Below are 6500 nucleotides of genomic sequence, written 5' to 3'. Positions count from 1 at the left end.
ATATTACAAAACCTCAGAATCTGTGGCCAAATATAGCAGCACATTGATTTTCAAGAGCTCCAGAATGAAGATGCTTACCGTGAGAAAGGATTAAAAACTGAATCAAACTGCAGAAGTTTCGGTGATGGTTCTGGTGGCCACAACAGCTTCTCTGGCAGCCATACACGACATGAGACAACCCCTGTTGCAGCTGGTTGGGCAGCAGCAGCTTCCGACAGCCATAGAAGCTCCAGTGGCTCAATAGCAAACCTAAATCTCGATGCGCAACCACTGAAACTCAACCCCCAGAAGACAGGGTTTCCGGCGGCAATTTTTGACAACCACAGCCGCGATGGCACAGCTTCCAGTAGGATCAACTATTGGCGGTAACCTCCGAACAGCTACGGCGAGTTTCATCAGCGGCGGTAAGAATGGCGGCCCAGGGGTGACGGCGACACGGCTCCACCACCAGTGATCGAAAAACACAGCAGAGGCGTCTACCCCACTCAACGGCGTTCTCCCCCTCACTTGGCCTTCCTCCACCCATGAGCTCCTCTCTCGGCGGACCAGAGAAATAGAAGCGGAGCGCCATCGCGACTTTCTCTCGGAAGCTGGTAAGGACGACGACCGCCCTAGTAGCAGCGGCGACAGGAGTGGCTTCATCAGCAGCAACCAAGCGCGGCAACGGCGCGGTGGCGACGCAACAGAGGCACGAGACGGTGACAGCCGGCAATGGCTTCCCCTGTCGCGCTCCCTCTGCCCTCGGTCCCCTGTTCCTGCCCGATCTCTTTCTCTCTCTCTCTCTCTCTTCCTGCTCGCCGGCGGTGGCACAAGTGGTGGCGATAAAACCCTTGTGGTGGTGGTGGCGGTTCAGTAGGGACGAGCTTCTCCGGCTCGTGTGCAGCAGTCTGTTGGGGAACATAAAAACAGCGGCGGCACCAAGTCCTTCTCCCTCTCTTCTTCCCTTTCCCGATTCTGCCTTTCATTTTCTTCAGGGAAAACAAAGGAAACTGCGTGTGTTGCCGCTGCTGAGAGCAAGGAGAGGTTGGGGTGTGGCTGAAGGGAACCGGGTCATGGGTCAGGGTTTCAAGGTTAGGGTTTCATTTTCAAAAATTAGGGTTAGGGACATTTTAGTAAATTTCAAACGAAATTAGAAAAAAATATAGTAATTGAAACTCAATTAAATCCAACACTAATTTTATATGAAAAATACCATTTGCTCATCAATTTTACAAATTATTTTCAATAAAATATTCAAATCCAATAATTGGAAATAATATAATTAAATCGTTTATTTTTCCAAAATAGCAATATTAATATTTAAAATATTACTTATCTAATCCAAGTCATATAAAATCCTTATTATTTTACAACTACCAACTTTATAATTTGAATATAGAAAATAATCCAATAATTATAAAATTGGATAATAATCATAACTTATCTCAAATTCAATAAATCAAAACTTTCTTTAATAATCTTTAATAATATAATTTCTGAAATTAAGGCTATGCATAACTATATGATTTGAGACTTTATCATAAAAGACTTTTCAAAAGTTTTGGGTCTTACAGAAAATTTTAGGGATTAAGATAAGATAGTAATTTTTAATAAAAATAAAAGTATAGTGTAATAATCTAAATTCAAACTAAATATATAATAATCATATTTAAAATACCATTTTATTATCAACTTGAAATCTATTTTTAAATAAATACTAATTCAATAGAAATTAGAGATAATTAAGTTAAATAATTTATTAATTTTTTAAAATTTAGGTCTTACACATACACTAGTTAATTTTTAAAAATAAATCATAATTAATGAAAATATTCCACGTTTTATTTTTCATTCAAATCTTAAAAATGGAATCATAATTAATAAAAATTTTGCACGTTTTATTTTTTCATTAAAAAAGTAGTAGCTTCTTAAATTTTTGTATTAGATTAAAAAATTTTGAAAAAGAAATAGTTTCTTAAATTCAATTATTATCTATTTAATTTTTTACTAATATAACGATATAGACATATAGTATGAATTATTTGTATAATTTACTAAAATATCATTTTTTTATAGTTACTGGATTAATTTAAATAGTTGAGATTAAATATGACTAATAAATAGTATAAAAATATTGCATTTAATATAGTCATTAAATTCATGAGAGAGAATATATTTATATAATAACTATTTTATTATCAATTTAAAATATATTTTTGAATAAATACTAATTCAATGGAAATTAAAAATAATTAGAAAGACTTTTTTGTTTAGATCTTATATATTCTTTTTCTATTTATAATGGATTGGATTTCTATTCAATATTATAACGAACATTATAGATATAGAACCTTCCAGATAAGATACATATACTTTTCTATAGTATATCATTATTATTTCTATAGATTCACTATGATATATATAATATGACAAGTGTAATTATCTGTGCCATGCACCGATGTATGTGATAAAATTGAAATTATAATTTTAAGTTGTTTTGTTAAAATTAATTTAAATTATAATAATTTGACTAATAAAAAAGTAATGAGTTATGCGCTGTTTATTTTTTTCTTAATTTAGTGTTAATTGTATTAACTCTAAAATAGTTATTAACCGATTTTAGTAATCTACTTTTTTAATAAATCAGACATATATAATAAATGTGACCATAAATAATTTAATAATACCTAAATCCACTAATAAATTGTTATATGTGTAAGAACATATCAAAATCAGCTAAAAATAAACAACAAATTATTAGATAATTCTAATGCAAAAAGTTCTCCAATAAACAATAAATAATTTAAACTCACTAAATAACAACTCAACACTATTTTTTTATGTCTGCAAAATATATACCTGAAATAATACTATATCAATGTTAGTATACAAAATTATATGATTAACGTAATTATAAAATTGTTTATCAAGAGAATAAAATAATACAGATTTTTATGATAATTCTAATATTCTCAAGCTATAAATATACAATAAGAATGCATTACCCATTAACACCTAGAATTTGTCAATTTTTTAAATTGATAGTAATAAATTTTAATAAATTAATAAATTTAATTAAGAGATTTCATTATTACCTTTTCTTTATAAGCTATAAAAAACTTTTCTATATACCACATTCATCGTGCAGTTATCTTCCAAGTGTCTGTGATCTTGCAACATATAACACCCAAACTTTTAGCACCTCATGATCGTACTAAAAGCTCAGGCGTTACTTATCTCTAAACCTTTTTATTCTATACTATTTTTATTTAATATTGAGCCTTTGCGAAAACGAACCGAAACTTTTACCAAGAAAACGAAGAGTCGGTACTTTAAATCATTTAATCACAAAATTATATATATCCACACATAGCATTATATACATAGACTTACTCAAAAATCCTCAAATACAATTCCTATCCCTCTAAAACCAAAACAGTAAATGATGAGGGAAAAATAAAATCTAACAACTCAACTTGTAAATAGAATCTTCTATGTTCTTGTAGTTTCGCATTAAACCTTCGCACCTATAGCTAAAAAGGGGTGAAAATATGGGGTAAGAATTGGAGAGTTCTTAGTAGGGTCAGGATGTAGAGTTATATTCATTTTATATTCATTTTACTATTAATTAAAAAAATTGACAAATTCTAGGTACTAATGGGCAACACGTTCTTATTTTACATTTATAACTTGAGCATATTAAAATTATCATAAAAATTTGTATTATTTTATTCTCTTGATAAACTATTTTAAAAATACATTAATCATATAATTTTGTATACTAACATTGATATAATATTATTTCGGATATATATTTTACAGGCATCAAATGAGAGTGTTGAGTTATTTTTTAGTGGGTTTAAATTATTTATTATTTATTAGAGAATTTTATGCATTAGAATTCTCTAATAATTATTTGTTTCTCATTTTAAACTGATTTTGATATGTTCTTATTTCACAGTAAAATAACATATAAAAATTTGTTGATATTTGGTGGATCCAATTAAAAGAAAAAAAATATAAAAATTTAATTACAAATTTTATAAAATTATAAAGATCGACAGAATAATTAAACATAAAATAAATTTTTTATTCTTTATCAAAGATCAGAAACAGCTATAAAAAAAAAGAACAAAAAGATAATTAGAAACTTTTCTAAACTGTTTGTGATTCGTAAATTTATTTATTTTATTTGTAGAGTTCACATATTTTTTTGGTGTATATTTGTTGTCTCCTATGATCAACATTGATCAATTTATTCATTGATTCTCCAATCCCCCATGATCATATGTCCATAATACTATTACATAAAAATATCTTCAAACACACGTGTCTAGCTTCCATGGAAAACATTCATGAGAATCAGGTAAATCCCGGCATGGCCCACCTTTTTTTATAATCCAACGACATGGAACACTTTCACAATGTGTTACATCTCTGTCTTGTATATATATGTCAAACCAATGACATGAACCTGTCCAACGAAAAGAACAAAAAAATAATGTTCCGCCTAATAGATTACGATTGAAAGTAAACTGATAGGCTTGATTTGGGCTGAGAACCACTGGTCCAAGATCATCATTCTTAGATTTGCAGTGAATAGTGAGATTCAAATTGCCTTCTACATTATTTGTTACATAAACCGTTGTCTTGCGGCTGAATAAAGATGGTTGTACTCGTACTACAACCAACAAGAATAAGAACATGATACATTTCACTCTTGCAGACATTTTTAGTAATGCTTTTTGTTCTAATCTTTTGTTTTCTTTTTTAAACTGATGGCTATATATTTATAGAGGTTGAAAGTAAATTGGTCAAATAAAGAATAAATAAATTTAAGAAGGTTATAAATGCAAATACTATATATAACTAAAATATATTAAAAATATTTAATACAAAATCAAAATAAATAAAACATCTATTCTATTATATAAAAATCGGATGTCTGCATTTAATGATGGAGCTGACGTGGCATGCTCCGGAGAGTGTTTCCCGATTTAATTATTTTAACTCATTCAATACAATTTATTACCATGACTTAATTATATCAGCTAATTGATTTGATTAGATATTTAAATATTAATATAATTTATTATATATATTACTTAATTAATTTTACTACATTAATTGTAATTTGTTATATTAGTTAATTAATTTATTTATTTATAAAGTCTGAAATAAAATAAATAATTTATTGTTTATTCTAATTGAATTCATTAAATTTAATTATACATTATATACGAATTAATAATAATTTGTAAATCACTTTATATTATATATGTATTAACAAAATATTATATATGTCTTAATGTGTTAATTAATTGTTATATACGCACATAAAAATAAATACAAAGATGATTTATATAATATTGATAATATTATATTAGCACGGTGATTTTTTTATTTTGATATCATATAGTATTGATAATGATAATATTATTATATAGTAGTATTATATAAACTTTCTAATATTAGTATAGAAAATTGGAAAATTATTTCTTATGGCAATCATTCTTAGTGAAATAGTGTGTCCTTTATATAGTATTGATAATTGTTGCTTAATTTAAAGTAATTGTATGTTGGTATCTTAAATTTATTTTTCAATAATGACCTAAATAGATAAATCTAATTGAATTGAATGATTATATAAAATATTTTATATTATTAATATACTAAAATTAAATTCATTTTTCAATACAGAATTTTATAGGTAAATTTTATACAAGATTAAGTTATTTTTTATTTTTTTATTTATTTTATCTGTGTTACTTTATTTAATTTTAAGTAGCGCCATATTTACAATTACTGCTAGTATGATATTTTATAAAATATGAAAATCAATTTTTTTTATAATTTAAATATCAATGTTTGAGTTAATTTTAATTTAACTTTTTAAAATTAACGTTATCTTTCATTTAGATCTTAATTAATTTAAAATACAAAAATACTAATCTATTTACTGTCTCTTTAAATAATAATAACTTTAATTTATTTACTGTCTTTTTTTCCTTTTATATTTTGTTTAGCAAAGATAATATATGGATTAGGATGAAGTTAAAAAACACTCTATGTGATGCGTGTTTGGCACTGATAAATTCATATAAAATAGAAGAGAAGAAAACAGAAAGTTAAAGAACACTGAGTTGAATGGTGTAAACAGATTTATTGAAGCCAAGTGTCTGTGCGTGTGTTCTCATGTCTCATCTCATTTTTCAAAATTTAAATACATTTTGAATGTACGAATTTTAATTATATTTGTTTTTTTCCTCTTCAATAAATACTATAATCTCTTCCTATTTTTGCTATAGGCTTGTCTTTTATTTTAAAAAATACAAAAAAAATGTAAAAATAAAAATCAAAGAAATTAAAACTGTTATTATATTTTAAAAAATTAAATGCTCTTTTAATTAAATATCTATGTAATTCTTATCTAGATATAAATTATATTTTAATATATTGAGTGGTAAATATAAAAAAATATATAATAGATAAGTTAAAATAACGAATAATGAGATATCTAT

This window comes from Arachis ipaensis, chromosome B04 (genome assembly GCF_000816755.2).
Source record: "Arachis ipaensis cultivar K30076 chromosome B04, Araip1.1, whole genome shotgun sequence".
Lineage (NCBI taxonomy): Eukaryota > Viridiplantae > Streptophyta > Magnoliopsida > Fabales > Fabaceae > Arachis > Arachis ipaensis.
Note: the sequence above shows the minus strand (reverse complement) of the source record.